This window comes from Camelus bactrianus, chromosome 2 (genome assembly GCF_048773025.1).
Source record: "Camelus bactrianus isolate YW-2024 breed Bactrian camel chromosome 2, ASM4877302v1, whole genome shotgun sequence".
NCBI lineage: Eukaryota > Metazoa > Chordata > Mammalia > Artiodactyla > Camelidae > Camelus > Camelus bactrianus.
The window spans coordinates 29292199-29317934 of NC_133540.1; the positions used below are offsets into that span (position 1 = coordinate 29292199).

At 35.8% G+C, this 25736-nt stretch overlaps 1 protein-coding gene and 1 pseudogene across 6 annotated transcripts in view; one reads left to right on the plus strand and one right to left on the minus strand.

Annotated features, from left to right (window-relative positions):
• LRBA (LPS responsive beige-like anchor protein) overlaps nucleotides 1-25736 on the plus strand; it is a 620528-nt gene that overhangs the window by 514775 nt on the left and 80017 nt on the right. The window lies entirely within an intron of this gene.
• Nucleotides 4432-4552, minus strand: LOC123612354 (small nucleolar RNA SNORA11; annotated as a pseudogene).

Here is a 25736-nt window from a genome sequence, read left to right on the forward strand (position 1 = left end):
ACAAAATTTCTTTCTCGTTGTAGTCCCCTGAATGTGTTTTCGGTTTTGTTTAGTTTGTAAGGTTTAATGTTGGCTTTATGTTTAAAGGAAGCATCAACCCAGAGGAAGTTAGTCACCTTTTCTGAACCTTAGCCCACAGTCTCTGCCCTTCTGTCCATTTGCTGAGAAAGGGGAAAGGTGGATGGAGGCAGGAAAAGAGAGGAGGGTCTGCGTATCACACTCCTAAGTATATGTTCTGAGTTTAAAGATCTTCAGAAAAGAAGGTTCTGTGTATATCAGTTTCACAGCCTTTTAAATAGGTAGGAAAACTGCACTACTGTTCCTTAATGTTTGTAGTGAGGAAACAGTAAGCAATAGATATCTTCTTAAAATAAATTAAATATTTTTTAAGCTACACATACGATCCCTGCCACATTGTAATGCCACACAAACATCCCCTTTCCACCGCCTGTAAGGCGGATACTTGGGGATTGACAGTTTGGCATTTAGAAATTATTTTTGATAGCATCTTGCTCTGATTTAAGCACACTTTTAAAAACTCTGCCCTCAGGAAGCTAGCAGTTGCTACCTCCATTTTGATAAGCTTTTTCAGTGTTACAAGTACCAAGAATACAGCAGTGATGCTCTTGGTCCTTCATATACCTTTTATTCATATGCATTCATTGCCCTGAGATGCTTCAGTCATTTAAGAGTTATACGATGCCTACATGGCAAATGTCTATAAATTATGTAAGTGCTCGTGACCTTGAAAAGTTGTTTTTTTTAAGATATCTATAGAAAATTGACCCCAGGGGGGAGGGTATAGCTCAGTGGTAGAGTGCATGCTTAGCATGCACAAGGTCCTGGGTTCAATTCCCAGTACCTCCACTAAATAAACAAGTAAATAAATAAACCTAATTACCTCCCTCCAAAACAAACAAAAAATGAAAAAAAAGAAAGAAAGAAAATTGACCCCAAAATAGTTATTATTTTAAGTAATTTTTCCTTTGGTGACATAAGTAAATGAATTTTTAAAGAGCAGTGTCCTTTTTTAGCACCACTTTGAACAATACTGTCTGATTTCTGCATGCAGTACTCCTTGCTAATGTTCATATAATCATCCTTAAGAAATGCTAACTTGAAATGAGTTACTAAGTATTCTTTTTCTGGATGTATCTAAAACCAGAAACAGATATCAGTAGATCTGGTCAAAGCTGAAGTAGAGTTTGCGTAGATGTTGCAAATACAAATCATCTTGTCATATTTTAATACTTGTTTACCATCATTTTTTGGCTGCCCACAAAATTTCTGCTCTTCATTTCTGTGTTTGTTGTTATCATGAGTGGGTTGGCTCCTATGAGTATTAGAAATGTTTTAAAAAGTATGTCAGCAGTTTAGGCCACATTTTCCATTTTTATTACTTTCTATTGTATTATTTTTAAAGACCCAATTGAATTTCTTTACTACTGTTGACTTTTGAAGGTCTATGATAATTTTAAATTTAGCTATCTTAAAAACTATTGGCTTAATTTGCATTGGAAAATAGCACAAGAACCCTATGAATATTGACAACTTAACTTTTCAGAGCCGCAATCCTTTTGGCCTCAGAGAGGGGCTTTCTCGTGTCATTCCAGTCTTCTGTGTATCTCCTCTCTTTCTTGAGCAGTTTTCTAGCAAATCTTTGCTGGCAAAAAAGCAAGACTTCAAGGTTACTCTCTTGCCTTAGCATGCTTAAACTTTGTTAAAATTAGTTGCCTTCAGTTCTTTTACCTGTAAATTATATGTTTGTATATTGTATTTTCATTTTTTATTTTTCTCATTGAAAATTATTTTTGGATCTTCCATGGAGACAAAGTATGAAACCACCTGAATTGTTTTGGGGACTGCAAAATAAATCATAGTTGCACAAGTGGTGCCATCAAGTCCTTAACTAATTTTAAAACATCAAGCAGAGTGTGTACATTGATGTCTATCAAAGGTATAGAGAAACTGCCACCTTTTTAGACACATTGTTTGCAATTATTGATAGGCAATCAAAAAGTTAAGTACAGAGTTACGATATGACCCAGCAATTCATCTCTTAGATATACAGTATCCACAGGGGATTGGTTCCAGGACCCCCTGGACAGCATAGTCCTCTAATGCTTGAGTCCCTTACAGCTGGCCCTCTGTATAAGTCAGGTTCTGCATCTGCAGATTCAACTTGGGTCCATAGTTCATTGAATCTGTAGATCAGAACCTGCAGATACAGAGGGCAAGCTATATACCCAAGAGAATTGTGAACATAGTTCCACACAAAAATATATACATTATTGTTCATAGTAGCATTATTCATGATAGCCTAAGAATGGAAACAACCCAAATGTCTGTCAGCTGATACATGCTACACCATGGATGTACATGAAAACATTATGCAAGTGAAAGAATCCAGACACAAAAGACCACATATTATATGGTTCCATTTATACATGAAATATCCAGAATAGGAAAACCCAAAGAAAGACAAGGTGAATTAGTGGTTACCAGCAGGTGGAGGTGGGGAAATGGGGAGCGGGTGCTAATGTGTATGGAGTTTCTTTTTGTTGTGATGTAATGAAATGAAAATTAGTGATGATGGTTGCATAGCTTTGTGAATATACTAAAACCACTGAATTGTACACTGTAAAAGGGTGAATTCTATGGCGTATGAATTATATTTCAGTTTTTAAAAAGAAGCACACCAGTTGCCATTTTAATTCATAAGTTGTGCAAAGGGATTTAAATTATCTTAGGAAAAGTTTTAGGAGTTTTAGAGTTAGGCATAAATCATATTGGTACCTTTACAAGAGTCTGTTAGATTAAGACCACTTAACTTTATCTTTTCAAGCTATTTTCCTAAAGAATAGTGTTAAAAAAGCAAAGTGCGCTTAATTAAGAAAAGTGAAAAGGTGTCTTTTTTTGTATTACTAATGTGTGCATTTTATGTAAAATATGAATTTTCTTTTTAGTTGGAAGTTCTCAAAATTTTAGTGTTTAAGAGTTTATTAGGAATACAGCTACCAGCATCCCATGCATGCTTGTTAAAATTGATCCCGGACGTCTAGTGAATTAGACCCGAGAGTAATTTTCTAACAAACTTCCTAAGTGATCCTGAGTTAGATGGTTTTCAAATCTGCTAGACTGTGTGGACTATTTTAGTTTTGCATTTATTTTGAAAGGAAAGTAATGATTAAGGGGAAAGAAGAACTCTTAACTTTGCTGAGGGCTAGCTCACAGGTACTTTGGAAATACTATTATAAATAGAGTCGAGTGATGCTCACAATTATAACGCTGGCTTGACCCTGTGCCACTGAGCATTGAGGTTGTGATCCTGAATTACTTATTTGTTGTTGTTTTTTCCTCTATCCATGGATTTCATGGTTTATTTTTTATTTACCTTCATGAATGCTATTTGGCAACATAATAACTAGTGGTATATGAGTAGTATTAGAAAACAAAGCCAAGAAGCCCAGCATATCTTCCTAGAGTTAATTATAGTGCAGCTGAAGATGTTTTTCACAAAGAATGTGGCACTGCTCATTTGTCGTCAGAGCATATGCTATGAGTTATGTTTCCAGTAATGATGGTCATTTTGGACGCTTTTTGCTTGTTTTATTTGCTTTTTGTTTGAACCGTTTCCAACCTAATTTCTTTTTCAACTAATAACATGGTTATGTGACTTTTTACTAAGATCGGAGGCCTGTCTTTGGCTATGAAATGTTTGATACTCAAATTTTTAGCTTCTGGTGATATAATTTTTTTTCTGAGGTTAATTTTTGCTTTTTTTTGCCATTGTTACTTGACTACAGTGGCTTGCAAACCTTTTTGACCTAAAAAATAAACTTTACATCACAATCCAACAAACACACACATATATAATATATGTATATAACTGAAACCAAAATTTTGCCAAAAATATCTACCCTGAGATTTCTTGTTTTTAAGACTTTTTTTTTCAGCAGTTTTAGGTTTACAACAAATTTGAGAGGAAGTTACAGAAATTTCCCATATACGCCCTCTCCACACATAATGCATAGTGATTATTTTAATTTACCAGTGTGGTAGTTTTTTTTTTTTTTTTTTAACTAAGGGTGAATGTACTTTGACACATCGTAATCACCAGAGTCCACAGCGCATCTTAGTTTGGACAAAAATATAATGACATAGATATCCATCGTTATAACATCATGCAGAGTATTTTCACTGCTCTAAAAAAAGTCACTACTCCAGAATGGCACATGGAATCTCTTTCCTTTTTCCCTTGAAACAAGGTTCAAAGGCTTCTTGTCTGTAAGACCACTCATGGCCCACCCATGCATGGACCAGACAGGCTCTAGGTGGCAAATTCCCCCACTAAATACTGCAGCTTTTCTTCCAATATTGAGTCCTGTCCCTCTTGTCTTGCCCAGCAGCCACGTGGAGGTGCAGGGGGACATGTGTAGGGTGTGTTCATAGGAGGACCCCAAGTTTTGTGCCCCTTGGCACAGTGAATGAACCCAGATTCCTGTTGGGTGGGTTGTAAACAGAGGAGCCATTTATTCAGGCCCCTTGCTGGTGATATTTCTTATTATGGAATTCTTGTATATAGGCATTTACAGTGAATTTGGGTCTAATACTTACTTTTATGTAGTGGTTTGTTATTAGTGTATTTTACTAACGGGTAAATTAATGGCAATATATTAAAATATTAGTATTATAGTCATTAATAGTATGTAATTAGTAGTATGTAATTAATAAGATAGCTAAGAAATTATTTTAGTCAATTTTGTATTCTGAATCTAGCATATTATTTTATTCTCCAAATGATCATTAAGACATACAGTAGTTAGATTTGTAACATTGTTGTCATTCTGTTTGAAGACATTTGTGCTTTCCTCACGTGGCAATGTTTTTACTACGTTAGATATGTAGTGTATATGGCAAGTTTTTCCTATGCTCCGTGTATGTTAAACTTGCCTTTAGATTGCAGCTGTAAGTTCTGTTCACCAGCACTCCTGTGGCTCTTTCTTCTCTGGTCTCTAAGGCAGCCTAATAGCTTTGCTCAGAGTCAGTCTCCCCATCTCTGACGGTCGCACACAAGTTGCCTGGTCTGCTCTTGATATTTCCCGGCATTCCACATCTTGAAGTTATTTTTAGTATCTGGACTTACTTTTTAGAAAGTTGATCTGGGGAGTATACATCCATTTACATTCTTTAGACAATTAAGATTTCTGAAGTTATATCACTTTAGGAAGTAATAAAAATCATTAAAAACCTGTGTTTTATTTTTATCTGGAAATATGATGATTTGCTCAGGCACAGAATAGAGGCCATGAAGGACTATGACCAGTGTATGAAAAGCAGCAGTTATTATCATGTCCCTTTTAGGGATTACTGTCCAGTCAAGCAGAGAGGAGTAAATGAGAAAAAAAAAAAATTCATGATCTTCCCTGCCTTGATGAGAAGATCGGTGTTCTCTGGAGTTCAAAAACCAAAGTGGGCAGGTGGCCTATTACCAGTCTTATATACATAAGAAGTGGGGAATCGTGCTAATAATAATGTTTTGTTACTTGTTAACGAGTGACATAATTTTGACTGCTATTCAGAATGATGGCAAGATACGGGAAATTTAAGAAGATATGGACTTAAGATTTTTGAATTCAGGTGATTGTCAAGTGGCCAAATACAAGTTCTACCTGGTGTCCTCATTGGGACCAGCAGGAATAAGGCACTTATAAATTGGTATGAACAAAAATTTAAAATAGATATGATAGACTCCCAGCTCCTGTTAATAGGGGCATTGGTTTACAATCATGATTAATTACTTATGTTATTTACAGTGTATTATTTTATGAAACCTGATCTGTGAGCTCCTAAATGGGCATGTGTCATGTGGGAAATTGGAGGTCTTATAGAGACTTGATGTACTGTTTGTTTAAGGGATGTGACTTTCTCCTCCCGCACTTCTAGAATTAAAACAATCCTCTGTTTCTAAAGATTTAAAATCAAGTCCCAGTTTGCATCATAGTATAGGGGTTCTTTAATTTACTTGGTAGACCTGTTTACTGCACACTATATAGTTTATGAGTGTTACCCTAAATGCTTAATTATGGACCCAGGATTCCATGTGTAGAGCACTGCATGAACTAATATAGTTGCTCTATTGTTTGCATTTTGGTGGACTATATTAAAATACTTAACACTAAAGTGTTTAAAGCACTTTTACTGAAACTAGCAATGTTTCTGCCTTGAAGTCTAATGACATTTAAAAGCAACTTTAACAAATATAAAGGTACAGTTCCTAAACAGATTTTATTCTTGTTAAAACATTTATAATAGTAATATTTTAGGTATGAGATTTATGAATCATAACCAAAGAATACATGATTATATAACTTAAATTCATACAGTATTTGACATTTTACAAATAGCTTTCACTTACTAGTTGCTGGAGCCTCATAATGTCCTTGGGAAGCTCATAGTAAAGATATTCCAGATTTCAGATTTTCTGGAAATTCAGAAAGGCTGATAGGCATGGTCACACAACTGAGAAGGAAGAAATAAAATTGTTCTTGTTTGCAGATGACACGATCTTATTTACAGATACTCTGAAGACTCCACACAAAGAAATGAATTCAATGAAGTTGCAGAAAACAAAATTACCGTACAAATTTCAATTGCTTTTCTGTACACTGACAATGAGCTATTTGAAAAGGAAATTAGGAGAACAATCTTACTTACAATAGCACTAAAAAGAATAAAATACTTAGGAATAAACTTAATTAAGGAGATGAAAAATTTATAAACAGAAAACTACAAAACACTGATAAAAAAAAATTAGACACAAACAAATGACATGTTTGTGGAGTGGAAGACTTAATGTTAAAATATCCGTACTACTCAAAGTGATTGACAGTTTCCTTGCAGTCTCTGTCAAAAATCCCAGCGTCATTTTTTTACAGAAGTACAAAAGAACAATCCTAAATTCATATGAACAACAAAAGACCCTGAATAACCAAAGTAATCTTGAGAAAAAAGACTAAAAATGGAAGCATCATGCTTCATGATTTTAAAATATATTATAAAACTACAGTAATTAAAACAGTGTGATACTGGCATAAAGACAGACATATATAGACCAGTTGAACCAGGTAGAGAGCCCAGAAATAAATCCATGCGTGTATGGTCAGCTGATCTTCAGCAAAGTTACCAATATTATCCACTAGGGAAAGGGTAGCCTCTTAAATAAATATTGTTGGGAAAACAATATCCACATGCAAGAGAATGAAATTGGACCCTTAGCTTAGACCATATACAAAAATCAATTCGAAATGGATTATAGACTTAAATGTAAGACTGAAGCCATGAAACTCCTAGAAGATAACATAGAGGAAAAGCTTCATGACATTAATCTTGGCAGTGATTTCATGGACATGACACCAAAAGTACAGGCAACAAAAATAAAAATAGATGAAGGAGACTACCTCATACTAAAAAGCTTCCACACAGCAAAGGAAACAGTCAACAAAATGAATAGGTAGCCTATGGGATGACAGAAGTTTTTTTCAAACTATACGTCAGATAAGCGGTTAATTTCCAAACTATATAAGGAACTCCTACACCTCAATAGCAAAAAAAAAAAAAAAAGAAAAAAACAAACAAACAAAGAAAGACTAACAACCTCATTTTAAAATGGGCTAAAATTTTAAATGTTTTTTAAAAGTAAACTAACTACTTCAATTTTTAAAAATAAATATTTAAAAATGGACTAAAGAATAGAATAGATATTTCTCCAATGAATGCTTCCCGCTAACAAATGGCCAGCAGGTGTATGAAAAGATGCTCAAAATCACTATTCATCAAGGAAATGCAGATCAAACTACAATGAGATACCATCTCACACAGGTTGGGATGGCTGTTATATATAGTTTAAAAAAAAGACACCAAGTATTGGTGAGGATGTGGAGAAACTGGAACCCTTCTACACTGCTGGCAGGAATGTAAAATGGCTGCAAAGGTAACAAAGCAGAAAGGGGTGTTGTTGTCTGACATGATGAGGATGGAACAGTGGCTGACATTCTCCAATGTCAGGAGCTATTTCAGGAGATGAGTCCTACTTCACTTCTGATACTGAGCATATTAGAAACTTTCTAACCTCTAGAAATTTGTACTTGTTTAGCTCATCTAGAATACTCTTTCCCCAAATACTTATTGGGCTGCTTTTTATGCTTAAGTCTCAAGTCATATGCCACCTTTCCAGAGGAACCTTCCCTGCTCATTCTATTCAAAATTCTCAATTACTCTGTATCTAATCACTTTGTTTGTAGCACTAATCACTATCTAACGTCTTGTTGAATAATGTATGTGTTAATGTCAGTTTTCCCACAAGAATGAGAACAGGGACCTTGTCAGTGTTACTGCTGTATTCTCAGTTAAGCACAATCCCTAACACACATGGTAAGTCCTAAATGAATATATAATAGTAGGATAAATGAATGAACTTAGGATCCAGGGGTTTTGTGGGTAAGGAGGGGAAGTGGTAGCGAGAAGAGAACTGTCCGTAGTTGAACACCTACTATGTGCCAGGCATTGTTTTAGGCATTCCTTTATATAGTATCTCATTTTATTTTCCCGTTGTAGATCTGCTTTGAGGAAATTGAGGCTTAGTAATAAAAATAAGTAACTTACCCACTGTTACTGTTGGCCTGGTCAGCGCCTTTTGAATCTTAAGGAGATCCTAACTCAGAGATGATGCTGGACTGGGTTTTTATTCCCCTGCGGAGGAGGCTGTTCTCTTTCAGACTGGAAGTCTTCTGAGACAGTCTCAGATGTCAGTGAAGCAGGGAGAAGAAAAATACTACCAGGGACTAGATGGAATGCATGTTTCCAGAATCATTAGGGCCATCTGCTAGGCTTTGGGGTTTTACTGGTTTGGGTTTTAAACCTAATCAGCTTCTTTAATTGGAGAAAGATCAAACTTCAACTAATTTATTTAAAAATTGTTTTTATGAGTCTAAAACAGGAATTAGCAAACTATGGCCCATGGGCCAAATCCAGCTTGCTGCTTGTTTTAGTAAATAAGCTTTTTTTTTTTTTGGAAAATTTGCCACCATGTTTATTTGTTTATATTGTCTACGGCTGCCTTTGGGTTACAGTAGCAAGGCTGAGTAATTGTGATAGTGATTGTATGGCAAAGCCTAAGATATTTACTATCTGGTCTTTTGTAGAAAATGTTTGCCAACCCCCAATCTAAGCAGTTAGCAGCAAAATGTAAACAAAAATAAAACCAGTTTTTACAAAAAGTGAACAATCAAAACTCCACAAAAATCACTAGATTACAGTGGTTAAAGTTCAAACTGACTTTGAACATCTAGCCAAAGATTGGACAACCCTTAATTTTCTTTCCTGCTGTAAATCCTTGCTTTTTTAGTTGTGTAACTGTTCATCCAGATTAGATCATTGTTCTCTCAGGAAATGAACAAAATGATTCTCTCATTTTAATGTCTCTTTTACACTGTGCCATCAAACAGAGAAAATTCACCACTTGTTTCACTATCTTATATGTTCTGTATTTCAAAATCCATCTTAAAACTATCTTACCTTTCCAAAGTAGACGTTCCTGAGTAATTTAGAACCATCATGTAAGAACAGCATTTCTAGTTTCCTACACAAATATATTTAATCAGAATAAAGACATAATTTATAAATATGCATGGGATCTGGAATATTTTAATTTTATGATCAACTAAAAGTAAATCAGAAACCATTTATTTACTTCTTTGGTGAAAATGACATAATGATAATGATGTTATCTTTTGTCGGCAGGCTCTTTGATAGCCCAGGGTCACACTGTAATATTAACAGGATCCTAGATCTGAGAGAACCTGGAGTATGTTATTTTGCTCTGCTACCCAGGAAGTGCAATAAACCCTTCTTCATTTCCCTTAGGGATGATTATCTGGCTTCTGTGTGAACACTTTAGTTGACAGGTGGAAATGTGTGTGAGAGCGTTAACTAAGGGAAAGAAGAAAAGAAGAGGAAGTTGTGGCCATTTCCTCATGAGACTCAGGCAAAGAACTGGGTGTGAATGAGTGAATAATTTGTTTCTACCCCTTCCCCACCTCCCTGCTGCTGAACCCAAGTGTCTCACACAAAAGCCCTCAGTAGGTACCTGTTTAATTTTAATTAAATTTCAGTGGAGGAAAGAACATATACAGAGATACTGAAGAGAGTTAAGTTATTTTGGTTAACAGTGACCCAGTTTGACTAATGTAAAGAAGAAAGTAGGTGGTACTTAAGACCAAAAAGGGAGTTTGAGGTCAGATATTCAGAGGGACTTGAATGCCATGATGAGGAATTGGGTTTATTCTGTGCTCAAAGAAGAGCATTTTAGGATTTTGTGGAGCAGAGTGGGTATGACTGAAGTTCCAATTTAGGAAGTTTACTCTAGTAGCTTCATATAGGATTGAATGGAGTAGGGACAGTTGACACTTGTAAATAATATGAGCCTGATGTAGAATAGTGGCCGTAGGAGTGAGTAACACAGAAGACAAAGAAATATTTAGGTAGAATTTGTAGGATTTTGTATCTCAATAGAAGTTAAATAGTATTCTAACGTTTTGACTTTAGGTGACTGGATGATGGTGGTGAATTTAAAAGAAATGGGAAGTCATGAAGAGGAGAAGGTTTTGGAAATATATTGTCATGTTCATCCTTGGATAGGTTGAGTTTCAGATGTTGGTACAATACCCAGGTGGAGGAAGCTAGATGATTTAAGTTTTGGGTGTATAGCAGAAGTTACAAACCAGTAGCCCATGGACAGTGTAAAGCTACAGAAATGTTTTTTGTTTGGCAGGGTAGTTTTTTTTTAATCTAAAATGATTTTTTAAATTTGTATTCTTTTTTATTGAAGTAGAGTCATTTTACAGTATTGTGTCAATTTCTGGCGTACAGCACAATGCTTCAGTCATACGTATACATACATATATTCGTTTTGATATTCTTTTTCATTATAGGTTAGTACAAGATACTGAAATAGTTCCCTGTGCTATCCAGTAGAAACTGATTGTTTATAAAATGATTTTTTTATCTCACTCCTTAGCTAATAAAATAAAATTATTTTCTCTCCTAGTATTTAGAAGATACTATTATTGCATTAACTTTTCACTTTTGTTGTTACTGTTGAGAAATCTCTGTTGTAAAATCTATCAGCTGTTCCTTTTTAGAATGCTTTAAAATTTTTTCCAAGTGTCTCAGGTTTTGCAGTTTTATAATAATGTGTTCAAACAGATTTATTTTTATTTATTCTGCTTGGTACTTATTTTGCATCTTGAATCTAAGGATTTGTGTTTTAAAAACATTCCAGAAAGTTCTCAGGATTATCACTTTGATATTGTCTCCTCCCCATTCTCTGTTTATTCTTGGTAGAATTCCTTTTAGATATAAGATTCTTTCTCATTCTCCTCCATGCCTACGAAGCATCTCTTGTATTTTCCACTGTATTATTTCTCTGTGCTCCATTCTTGTAATTTCTTCACATTTTTTAAATCACTAACTGACTCTTCAGCTATTTCAAATCTATTTAATCAGTCCAGTATAAACTTAGTGGCTGTTTTTTCATTTCTAGAATTTCTGTTTGGTTCTTTTTCAATCTGACTTTAAAAAAAAACTGTGTCTCCTTTCCTTATATTCTCATTCTTTGATATGTCTCTGATAACTTAAAACGTTTATTTGAGAAGCCTTGTTCAATATTGCTGTCATCTGTAGTTCTGTTTGTGCTGTTGGATGCCTCTTACTCATGATGGTCTGTTCCCTCATACATGTAATTTTGGATTGTGAGTTCATCTTTAGGAGAACCTTTACCTGTTAGAATCCTTGAATGATAGTAAACCTCTCCAGAGTATTTAGCTTTCCTCTCTTCCAAGTATCCCAGCCTGGGACCAGTTTATATGTCAAGATGTTTACTAGTAATATTATTCACTTACTCCTTGAGGCCTGTGGGTTGTAATGTTCTCTCATTGTGAGTCTGCAGGTTCCTCAGAATGGCTTGTTGGTTTCCTTGACCCTGTATGTGAATAGCATCTTCATCAGCATCCAGTCTAGTATGACTGACACGTTGTGCTGTGTACCAGAACGTGATACAACATCGTAAACTGACTGTGCTTCAATAAAAAAGAAAAAAAGAAGAGTCCAGTCTAATTGTACCTTCTGATTCCTATGAGGATACTGACCAGTGCACTGGGTGTATTTAGTCATGGTACAGGCTAAGTTGTTCTCTGTCATGTTTAAGCCACTGTATCTTGCAGTGTTACTATTTGCCTTTCGCATACCCAGAACTTTTAAAGTATTGCTGGTGTTATTATTTAGGGTCTCCTCATTTTTGTCTCATACACAGAGAAGAGGAGCCTAAAGTTGGAGAGGGAATCTGCTGGTTGTAGCGTATGACTGCCCTCTCTAGACCCAAGATGGGTCTAGTTTGCTTCACTTCCCAGCCAGCAGGAAGGGAGAAAGGAAACATGCCCGTTCTTTTTGAGATGGACAACCTGGCAGTGGAACATGTTACTTCTGTTCATATCTCAGTACCCATAACTTGGTCACATGGCCTCATCAAGTTGGAAGGAAGAGTGGTAAATGTGTCTCTGGCTAAGATTTTTATTATTAAAGAAAGTAGGAGTGGCTATTGAATGACAAATAGTCTTCGCCACAGTAGTTCACCTTCATAGAGGCAGAAAATTTTCAGACTTAAAGGGGAGGATATTTGCACCTTTAATAGAAAATTTCAATAGAGTATAATGGAATTATAGATTTAAAGGAGTTGAGGTGTGATGGGTTGAAGAGATTGCAGAGTGAGTGAGTGAATATGGCTTCTTTTGAGAAGTAGAATATCCAATGAAAGAAGAAATGATTCCAGGATGAATGGGAATTAAGGAAAAGATTCTTTCTAGTAGCAAAATCTGAATAGTCTCAGAGGAAGAATAACTTAGAAGGGGAAAAATTGGAAACCAGGCACATAGCATATTTTCAGGAGATAGGAGGACACTTTTTACCCCAAAGCACAGGGTAAAGAGGAGCAGGAGGGTTAAAATACGAACATTTTACAGTGGAGAAGAAAGTCAAGAAAAAATGCATAATGTTCTCTTTTTAAAGGCAAAAGCCAGACAGTCTACTGAGAAAGAAACTGAGGCATATTTGCAATTTAGGGCAGCCATTGAAGGGAGTATGACATTAGAAACACAAAAATAATCAGAGTAGAATTTGAGACCCTTAAAGATACAGAGCTTGGATTTATAGTACAATTATTAGTATATGGTTTGATTTTCTGTAATGAAGCATGGTGGCCCGTGTATATCAGCTAGAAAAATAGATCATGGGATTTTAATCACCAAGATGATTAACAAAGTAAGTATGGGAATGGTCAAACTGATAAGCGCCCAGGCTGCTTTTAAAAAAATCTAGTTGAAGAAAACACCATGGGGCCCGGTTTGGGGTTAAATAGGTCAGGCAGGTCTAAGGAAAATGTGGGCAGGAAAATGTGCTCGTTTACTATTGCTGTGCTATGAATTACAGAAGTTAACAGCTAAAACAGCAGTAGGCATTCCTATCTCTCATAGTTGTATTGGATCAGGAGTTTGGGGATGCTTAGCCAGGTGGTTCCGGCTCTCCATCTCTCCTGAGCTCGTAGTCAAGATGGCTTCTGGAGCTACGTCCTCAGAGGTGTGACTGGGCCTTCTAAGATGACTCACTCCCTCTGTTGGTGAATCATCAGGAGACCTCAGCCCCTCACCACATGGACCTCTCCATAGAGCTGCTTGAATTTCCTCACCATGTGGCAGCTGATTTCCCCTGGCCAGGCCATCCAAAATAGAGAAGGGTGGAAGGCACAACACTTTTTATGACTTAATCTCGGAAGTCCCACTGTGTCATTTCTACAGTGTCCAGTTGGGTACAGGGTCAGCTGTCTTTAGTGTAAGAGGGAACCAGCAAGAGCCCGAATACCAGGAGGGGGCTATCTTGGAGGCTGCCCACCAAAGAAGAAGAACTGGGAAGGGAATTGGCATCTAATAAGAACTGACTCTGTGCCAGGCATACAATTTAATTCTTGCCATAATTTTATGAGGAATGTGTTGTTTTTGCATTTTAGAGATGAGTAAGTGAAGCTTTAAAAATTTAAACTGTTGCCCAAGACTTTATGACCATTTCAGACAGGCTTAGAACCCAGATCTGTTAGCCTGTTCCCATCATATTTCATCATGTGGATAAAAAATATGGTGTAGTGGGTTGGTACATCTACTTTGGAGACTTAAGGTTCATTGAGAATTAATTGATATAATTTATGTTAATCATCACAGTAATTAGATAAACTGTAGCCACCACTTATTGGCTGTTTTTATTGTCGTGTGTCTTTGTAATTTAATACCTAAAAGAAATTACAAGAAGTGAGGTTAAAGGGCACGTTTGAAAGAAAAATTAACTGGCAGAAAAAGAGGTAACAGTTTTTCAAGGACAGTTGGATTTGAATTGCTTGGATTATTAAGTCAAAGTATATTAATGCTTAGAGGTGACTAACGTGAGCAGAGAAGGAAGACTTCAGAAGAAACATTAGTACAAATTCTGAAGCCATCAAGGATGATGACGGGGAATAGAACTATGAAGCAAAGGCTGAAATAATTGAAGGAAATGGTACAAGCTTCATAAAGACAGTTCATAGTTTGCTCAAGATAATTTGATGAAATGTTAAAATGATAAGAGGATAGGCAGTATTTTAAGTTTTAACCTTTATGAATCTTGACTGTTGATTAATGCAAACTATATTTTTACCTCCCAAATACATAAAACAAGGTTTTTCTTTCAAATTATTTATGTATTTATATGAGAGGTTGTACTACTACTCAAGCTTCCTTTATGTTCTCAGCGCTCTGCCCGCGTACCTCTCTAGACATTCTTGTTTTCACATCCATGCCTTCATCAGACAGGGAGGCCCTCCAGGGCAGGTACACAATGCCTTATTCATCTTTGCCCCGCAGTGCCTAGCACAGGTAGTAAATACTAGATAAATTAGTGGCTTATCAGCTCATACTTTTCAGCTCTGAAAAGGAGACTGATATATTTGTACTGAGATGTGCTTATATAGATAATATGAAAAATATGAATTTAATATTTATTAATGCATGTCATTCTCTAGGCTGTGGCACACGTACTAGGAATGAAGGCTCTGAGAATCCTTTGAGCAGGGCAGCCACACTCCTTGCACTTCAGTAGGTAGCAGTGGAACCCCCAACAGGTACTCGTAGTTGTCTTAGGCACAACATCCACAGATAAATGAGCTGTGACTCATGTCTTTAAGTAACATGTCCGTCAGTGGAGGAACAGGCAGACATATCAACATAATTTTTAAAAATACAATAAACTTTATTTTTAGAGCAGTTTCAGGTTTATTAAAAAGTGAGCAGATCATAAAAAAAGTTCTGTATACACCCTTCACTCCCCTTCCCCCCAGTTCTTTCTATTACTAACATTTTGTATTGGTGTGGTACGTTTATTATAATTCATGAGCCACTATTGGTGCATTATCATTAACTGAAGTCCATAGCTTACACCAGGGTTCGTGTTTTGTGTTGTACATTCTGTGAGCTTTGACTAATGTGTTATGATGCATGTTCACCACTACAGAATCGTTTCAACACCCTAAAAATCCCCTGTGTTCCACCTGATCACTTCTCCCCCTTTGCCCACACTCCAGATTCAGGTAACCACTCATCTTATTATTGTCTCCATATTTTTTCTTTTTCTGGAAGTTCATATATTCGCAATCATACAGTATGTTGCCTTTTCAGATTGGCTAAGCTTCCTCCATGTCTTTCCATGGCTTGATAGCTCATTTCATTTTATTGTGGAATAATATTCCATTGTGTGGATATACCAGTTTATTTATCGATTCAGTTATTAAAGGACAACTTGGTTGCTTCCAAGTTTTAGCAATTATGAGTAAAATTGCTGTAAACATTCATGTACAGGCCTTCATGTGAACATAAATTTTCAACTCAGCTGGGTATGTACCAAGGAGTGCAATTTGCTAGGTCATATGGCAAGAGTATATTTCATTTGTAAGAAACTGCCAGCTGTCTTCCACTAAACATCATTTTAAAATATATTTTGGTAAGTTTTAAGATAGTTACCCGAATATATGTAGGTATATGCATGGCTGGGACATTGTGCTGTACACAAGAGTTTGACACATTGTAATTAACTGTACTTCAATTAAAAAAATATTTTTAAAAAGATAGATTTATTATAGTGGAGGTATTCAGAGAGAGGTATCATAGTCAACAGACATGTAAACAGAGACACAAGAGGACAGAAGTAGAGTAGTTATGAGAGGTAGTTATGAGAAGAGCACTGACTGACAGCTCTGAAGAAGAAAAAAAAAGGCAGGGAGATCAAGAAAATGTCAGCATCACAATTTGTCAAATGCATGCCTAAGGCTTGGAAGAAAATTCCAAAGGTCATAGTGTAGAATTTTCTTTAAAAGATGTTTCCTCACTAATGCTTTTGAAGGCAGTGAGGACAGGACGGTGAGGAAGAACACAGACTTCAACAACTTCAACTCAGGAAGTAATTCAGAACAGTTGGACTCTGGGAAACACTGTATGAACAATCAATTTAATTTATATTTCCTTTTTTAAATATGTCCAGTACTTTAATAAAATCTGTCTAAAAAGTCTGACAGCTCTTTCAGTCAATGTAAAATTAAAATTCTGCATCATAAAGCAATCTGTTACCATTTTGCAGCTCTTTTTATTTCTTAGCGATACAAAAAAGTTCATCTTACAGTCAGTGAAGTCTTAGGTTTATGAAATTAGTATATTTTACTAGGCATGATATGTTTATTAAGTCAGTGGAGCTCAGCCAAAGGTCATTGTATCCCCAGAGCTGCCACAGCAATTTATAAACACTTTGAACATAAACTTTTACCTATAAAAAAGCAACATGGGTTACATTCTAGTTGGTGTTCTTTAGCAAAATTTTATCAGATCAGTGCCACTGGTTATCTCATTCTAATCAGAAGGTCTGGCATACATACGTACATCTTTGTGAAGTGTATTTGATAACATTTGATTATTTGGTAACTCTTTTTGAAACTCATTGTCCAGGGAGAGGAGAAACAATAAAATAATAATTAAAAAGAAGACACTGAGATAATATTTCGTAGGAAGAGGACATCTTCAATATGTAGTATTTCAGTAGTGTAAATTTCTTATTTTACACCAACTAATACTTCCCTTTGAGTCTAAATTCACTAAGTCTTTGAACAGCTATAAGTAGTGTTTGCATGATCAGACTCAAAGTTCATCCATTAAAAAGAAAAGGCAGATGGCAGCTATCAGTTTCTGAGTTCCCACCTCCTTATCCCCACACTCCACACACTGTCAGATACTTAAATGCCCAAAAAGTTAAGTCCATTTTCAGGCTATGTTCCAGCAGATCCAAATATGGTACACAGAAAGGCGTCCCTCCTGCTCAGGGTGAGAGGAAGAGAACAAGTAGATAATGCACGGTTGCTTTCAGATGTGTGCATAGGAAGCTCTTTTTAGAATATGTTTTAAAAATTGTTTGACTTCAGCATGTATAAGTTAAACAGGATTTGGTTCATAGTATTTGACTTGCCAGTATAGATCTGACTTTCCAAGAAGGATGTTAAAGTGAAGTATAAACACCACATGAGACGTGAACTGGTTTCTAAACATTTCACTGATTTTTTCTTTTTAATAAACAACAGATCATTGTTACGTTAGTGAGGGTAGAGTATCTCCTCAGGTGGTTACATAATGAAAAGGTACATTTTAAATATTTTTATGTATTTGATAGAATCCAAATGCATCAGTAATCGTTCTGACTTAGATATTGTTTAAACTTGAGCTTTTTTTGTTAGACTATAAGCCAATACTCTGTAGGTACTTTCCAGAAAGATAATATGATGCAATATAATAGATATAAATCAACCTTTCATTTAAAAAAAGAGATAGTTTAATGGACAAGTTTGCTTTATAGTTTTCTGTTTCATGTTTAGAAAAGTATCTGAGTGAGGTTTTTAATCTGTGTGTTTGAGTAGTGCTGCTGATGGGAACATTTTTTGGAGCTCAGATCGTGAACAGTGGGTTTTTCTGAAGGAGTCAGTGACTTAGGGGTATTGTGAGTTTTCTCTTCCACGAGCAGCAAGAATTCGGATTTTACCGGAACAAGCAGCAGAGTGCTATGAAAGTCTGGAACCTGGCACCTTAGGAAAATGAGGATAAATTCCTGAATCATTAATAGCTGAGTGTGAGGACCACTCACTTTCCTTGTGTTGCTTTAAATCCTTTTAAATAGCACATAGTGGCCTCTCTAATAATACAGTACATACATCTTAGTCTGTGCCTTTTTAATATTGCTGCTTCTAAAATGATGGAAAGTAGCCAAAGATGGAGTGTAAGTGTTGTATTGATAATCTTAAATCTCCTTAAGTTCCCTTGGTTGATATTAAAGTCATTATCAATATTTATAAAGGGAATATTCTTCACGGAAGAAATGTGAAAGAATTAGCTAAAACATTTGGATAGACATTTGCCCGTCCCTTTGTGCCTTTCGTTGGAATGCATCACTAAAAGTGGTTTAGGGTATAAGCAAATTACTTCATTTTGATTCTAGATGCTGAGCTCCTAATAGCTTTAAAATTTATACAGTTTTTGTTTCGCTGTCAAAACATTTAATTATATCATGCCCAAAGGTGTAAAGCTGTCAAATAAATCTGAGTTTAGGCATAAACATTTGCTAAGTTACATGTGCTACTACACTGTAGTTGTTGCTGGGCAGCTTGTGAACCTGTTTTACGGGGAGGGGTGTGTCGAGGAACATTAACTCAGCAGGTACAGAACAACATTGGCCCAATGAATTGATGATGACTTGTAAAACAGCAGGTAGTAATGCCCCCAGTCTTTGTAATTCCCCTCTTTGTAAAATAAAGCAGACTAGAGAGTGTGGTGGATCCTTTGGCTCAATTTGCACCATAAGAAAGCTGTCTTTTTTGCAAAAATATGTTCTCTTTCTTTCCTTGCAATACCATATTCTTTTTTTTTTTTTTTTTGGTTTGTTTCCTCTTCAAAAACAAATTACACCGTTCATACTTCATATCCTTCTCTCTTACTCGAGTCTCTTGCTGGAGGAAGAATGATCCCAATGACAATGTAAAGGAAGTCTTGACACTGATCAGCAATTATTATGAGTTTAAAGTTTTCTATGCAAAACATTTTTTCCAACTTTATTCAGTATGATTGATAAATAAAATTTATTTAATATGTACATGTGATGTAAAATATTTTTAAAGAAGGGATAATTTTTTTGAATTATAAATATTCCTTTCTGGTTATTTCAGAAATAATAATTTTTGGTATTTGATGGTGTTATTTGGAGGCAGATTGTTAGCATAAACACTAATGCAGACTTCACTAATGCAAAATCCACTAAGAGGTAGGGGAGTAAAGTAAATTAGTTCTACTTTGAAGCTTTTATTTTCTTCCCCTTTCAAAATGAATGGGAAGGCCCTTGAATGAAAGCTGCTTTTCATTAGTGCTACCAAATACCTACTTGAAAGAGTTGAGTTCTAACTGAACACCCACACAAGAGAAAGGGAAAGCTTCCTTTTTCTCCTGGAGGACCATCAGCTAAATAGCTCTTGGCTTCTCTTTTCCAATCAGGTGGTTTCACATCAGAGTTAATTACTCTCGTCATTTATTCTAATCACCCTCCTCTTCTGGCTAGCTGCATTCTGTCATGGGGTGGCATCGTTTGAAGCCAGTTAAGTTTGAAAACCACTGCAGGGTCCTTGAGGCTCATTAGTGAGGCCTATCCATGCCTGGCTTTGGATTTGCTCCCTGATTAACTCTGCGTCTCTCTGCCTTCTCCCTCCTCCCACCGTCCACCAGCCCCCACTCCTCAACGCCGCTGTGGCTCTAAAGAGGAATGTTTCAGTTAACTCTTGCCTTGCTGTTTGTCTTTTCCCCTGCATATTTAAGAAAAATTTAAGTGCTTCTATTGATAATGAGATCTTTGATAGATTCTGGCCTTATAACTGCATCCCTTGAGTTGAATTTAACTGAAAATGTAGACATTCTATAAAGAAGAGTTATATTTTTGAACAATAAAGGGGGAAAACGGTGGTCTCTCAGAGTGAATATATCTATGGCCTTGACCCAGTTCTCCTAACCTAATCAAGATAGTGGTTCCAGCTCTGATTTTATAGTATTCTAGTATGTCTTACCAGCTTATCATGGCAGTTATCTGAAAAGCTTAAAAAATGTCTCAAAACAGATATATTTGTTTGACGTTGCTTATTCAAGTAGTTCAACTTAAAAGTGTTTGCCAAGTGGCACACTTAAGAGATATTAAAATCATAAAAGTAAATAATATTTGTGCTATCATTTTAAAATATAAAAGAAAGACGTGTAATTGGTGTCCTAAGTAGATAGTTTGAGACAGTGTTATTACACACAGGTATTTAAAACGTTTTCCCTAAATTAACAAAAACTTGTATCAAGTTTGGTAGTTAAATGAAAATGTTTATTTAAATAGGAAATGAGAGAAATTTTCTCCTTTCTTTTTTCACAGTAGTTTGATCTAAAGGAATCAAATAGTTCATGTGTCGAAACAAAATACGATACACAATGAAGTACATGAAATTGCATTTTTTTAATTGCTAATGGTCATGGTTGTTCAGAAATTAGCAGCATGAGTTGATCTCTTACTGGTAATTCTTATCCCAAAATAGTTTAATGGATTGCTTCTTTATTGAGGGTCTTTGGACTTGGCAATTAACTAGTATGTTGGTATTCTCTGTCTTGCTTTAAAGGCTGATTTTTTTTTTAATTTGATTTTAAAAAAATCGCCTAATAAATAATGAAAAGAAGCCTAGATTATAAATCTCTTATTTAGCTCTGTAAATACTTATTGAGTATTTACTGTATGCTCAGTTCCAATGATGAGATATAATCTCTGCCTTCCAGGAATTCAGATACTGGTCAGGAAGACAGAAAAATAAACTGTAGTACAGGTGAAAGTTTTAGTTTTGAAAGGCAGGTGTAAAAGTGAAAACCAGCTGAAAGAACAGTGAAATCTGTAAATAAAGCCTCTGGGTCGACATGGCACATCAGATTTAGTTCATATTCAGCAATACTTAATTCTAGTGTTACCAAATATTGTGTGTGAAACCCCTTAAAAATAATTCTTGGTATGAAATGGCTTCATATTTTTAGAATGCAGCTTTGGCATATACCATTCTGTTTCATAATTTTACAAAAGGATGTGTTGTAACATGGCTTCAGAGTCAGATCTGGGTTTAGGTGGCAACTCCGACATTTACTAGCTGTGTGGCATTAGTCAGTTTACTTAATGTTTTTAGCCTCTTTTGTAAACAGTATTTATTAGGATTGTAGTGCTTCTCTCATAGGATTATTGTGAAGATTAAATAAAATAATCTGTGTAAAACATTTAAAATAAAACTAGGCACATCATAAGTGCTCACTAAGTGTTAAATGCTGATGTTATTGTTATATTGTTGTTTAGTTGATCAGTGAGTTTCTTCTAGGTTGACCTTCAGATGCATTTTCCTTGCATAATATATTGTCCTTCTAGAGGCTTTGTCAAGTTTATGAAGGACATTATCTGCACTCATCTTCCTGACATTGTTCAAGAGAAAATAAAACATTGAAAGATGTTGCTGTAATAGCCACTTCACTTTTTCTTCTTTCGCTGTAATCAGCCTACCCTAAATTTGATTGTATGGTTAACTGTAGACAACTCGTTTGTAATGGCTAGTAATCACAGAAGTTCTTCACATTTTCTAAACTTGGCCAAATTAGCACAGTATCAACTGGGTAAAGTTTCTATGGTCAATTTCATGCTTCTTATACTGTGCTTTAAGATCATAGTCCCTCCGCATAGACACTGAATTGTGCTAAATCACAAGAATTTCTTAAATGCCATTCATTCATTCAACAGACATTTATTAGGGGTCTACTAGGTAATTAGGTCTGTGATCACAAAATTGGAAGAATATGACACCTGCCCTTTGGGGCTGTCATTATGAAGATCAAACAGACATGGCAGTAACTAATTAGAGAAATAGATTAAGTGATGTATTTATTTATTCATTCACCAGATATTTTGTAAGTGCCTACTACTTATTAGTTTTGGGGAATATAACAGTAAGAAAGACAACCTAGTACCTGCCCTTTTGGACCTTATTGTTTGGTGAGGGAGATGGACACTAAATAAGAAACTAAACAAGTAAATATGTATCTTGTGATAATATATAATGTAATATAATGAATAATATAATACTTGTGGTAATACCATGAAAGAGCATATGCTACCACTAAAGCATTTAACATTTTATTTATTTGTTTTTGTGTGTATAATTTTTAATATTAATTTTTATTGAGCTATAATTGATATATAACGTGATACTACTTTTGGCTCTACAACAAAATGATTCAATATCTGTGTATTTGTGAAATGATCACCGCAAGTCTAGTTAACATCCCTCACCATACATTGTTACAGTTTTTTTTTTCACTCTGAGATGGAAAGGAAATGCCCTATTTTGCTTCCTTGGGAAGTTTGGGGGAGGCTTAACCAAGGAAATTACATTTGATCTTAGTGTTTAAGAATGAGTTGTAGTTTGCCAGGGAGGGAGGAAGATAACGGAGGGGGCATTACAGAGCTACAAAGCAAAGATCTTGTTGCTGTTATAGAACAGTAAGTGAGCTGGACTTAGAAGGTGGAGTGCAGTGTGTGTGTAGAAATGTGAGTGAGTGAGACCTGTGGACAAATAAGACTGGAGGCAGATTCTGTGAACAACTGAAATGCCTTGTAAGTCAGATAGACTTTTTTCTTTGGGGTAGTGGTGGCCACAAGGTGGTTGCCAGACCAAAAGCATCAGTATTACCTGAGAACTTGTTAAAAAGGCAAATCTTGGGCTCAGCTCCAGATCTACAGAAACAGAAACTCTGTGGGTGGGAGCTCAGCAATCTGTGTTTCAGCAAGTCCTCCAGATGCTTTTAGTGGATGTTAAAGTTAGAGATCCACTGCTTTAGAGGAAAGAGAACCATAAAAAAGTCCTAAGGAGAGTCATGAGTTGGTCAGGCTGTAGATAGGAACTGAATGGAGAGGGGCAGATTTTAGAGATAAAGAGAACAGTTTGGATAGTGTTAGAATAACTGAGCCAAGAAATAACAAAGCCAAGACAGTCACAGCAGAAGGAAAAGAAAGAACAAATTTGTAAGATATTTTGGAGGCTAGTTATCTGATTAGATAATGTTTTGGAGGGAGAGGAAAAAGGGGAAGTCAGGATGACTGATACCTTTCAAATTTGACTGACTGGATGAAGTTCTGCTTCCATAATCAAAAAAGCAAGCAAGAAAGCAAGTTTAAAAGGAAAAACTATTCCTTTTTTTTTCTCTTTTTTTGATACATTAGGTTTGAGTTACCGGAGGCACAGCAAAAGAAGTAGCCTAATGGGCAGTTGATGTTTTGGACTTGAAACTCTGGAGATGGTCAGAATAGCCGGTCAAGGTAGTTGAAGTCTGACTCATTAGCATGAGTTATATCAGAAACAAGGGCCTGGGACTGAATCTTGAGGAGAGGGAACACTGAAGATGTAACAGAGGAAAAAGACCTTACATTATAAAAAGTGAGGAGGATCAGAAATGTAAAAAGAAAACCTACAGGGACGTTATCATGGAAGCTTTGAGAAGATAGAGTTAGAAACATACATGCCTTAACGCAGAGAGGCCACGTGAGGAAGGAGAAGCTTCCACTGGATTCCGACAGTTGGAGGTGGTGTTCTCAGCAAAAGCGTCTTCAGTGGTGGACCTGTAATAGACAAGAGATTAGTTAAGAAGTGAAAGTGAGATAAGGAAGCATAAATAACAAATTCACTTAAATCTTTCAAGGAGTTTAGACTGTTGATCTCATACTGCCTGTGTACTCGTGGCTACATAAAAATAATTAAACAAGACTGACTCTATTAACCAGTCATTACTCCATTGATAATTCAGAAAGAATCATACCTACAATTTATTGTGATTTAGAGACTCATAGGTTGTTCTTATAGAGATTATGGGATTTCCAGGAGTGGGGCAAACAGAGGCTGGTTTCCACTGCTACTAAAATGAAGTGATTTTGACGAGGTTTATGAATGCACCCACATTGTCTACAAATTTCATATATCTCACTTCCGCAAACATTATGTTCCCAGTGCTCAAGTGTAGTCTATGGCTCTGTGTTAGTTCTTAAAGTACATAGCTGATAGAGCTGAGTAGATAATATGCAAAAAAGTTCTGACCAAGGACTTTAAAGGATGGAGTGTATATAGGTAACATCGTGACTGATAAAATCAGCTGTTTACCTTTATTGTTAGAGAGAGTAGTCACAGTGACGTGTTTTGAATGCTGCCACATTTCTTCAGGTAAATGACTAAAGGATGTACATTGCAGAACACTTATGTCTGTTTCAAAGTTGAAGGTATTATATTTCTGCTGCCATGTCCAAAGACGTAGTCATTCTTCATGGCACTGAGAATTGTAATGACAGCTTCAAAACTGAATCAAAGGTCATTTTCTAGTCTGCAGGTGCTTTGTAAGGTTTATCGTTATTTTTAGTAGGCAGATCTATTTGTTAAGAAGCTTAAATATTGTTAAAGCCTGAATTCTGTCTTATATCAAAATGCTACAAAAATCTGAATGCAGATTCAGTATTTGGAACTGAGTAAAGCTTTACTGCCCAATGTTGTAACCACTAGTTACGTGTGGTTACTGGTCACTTGACATGTGGCTAGTCTGAATTGAGATGTGCTGTATGTTGTAAGTGTAAAAAGTATACCAAATTTCCAAGATTAAATACGAAATAATGTTTATATTTATGATATGTTTAAATGATAATTTTGACTAAATATACTATATTAAAATTAATTTTACCTGTTTTTTTAAATATGGCTACTAAAACATTTTAAATTACATACCTGGCTTGCCTTGTATTCTTATTGAAGTCACTGGTATAAAGTCTTGGTGGTTATTTTGTTACCCAGAATTTTTTTGGCTCGAACATTCCAGTATTGAACATGAACACATTTTAATATTGAAATTGTATATAAATTCCTGTTATAATTAGCAGCCTTAGATCCAAAAAAAAAAGGCTTAGGGTTAAATTCAAACCTATAAAAGAAAGTTCAAAATATTAATACTCAGTTCAAAATTGAATTAATCCTTTGCTATATAAATTGTTCCTTCTCTGATATGGTTAAGGTCCAAACTTGAAATCTGGGTGCCATCCTGAACTCCCTTTCCTTCCCCTCTCATGCTGGTAATCAATTGGTGGTAAAAGTGATAACTACTATCTTCAGTCTTCGTGAAATCTGTCCCGTCTTCTTCACTCCCACTGTTACTTTCTTGACTGGGGCTCTCAGTACCTGTCATGTAAACTGTTGTAATTGTCATAGAGATGACTTCTTGCCTCCCTACCTTCCCCCAAAGGGATATCTCATCTCGTTACCCCTAGACTCTAGTATAGATCGGAGTTTATGGTAAGCAACCAGTAAAGGTTTGTTGACTGAATGGATGACAGAGCTGCTGATATTCATCGAAAGTTACAGAATGAAAAAAGATGTTTAGCCTCACGTAATGCACGTGTATACAATTGCACACACAACGTCAGTGCAGATGTGCTCTCTG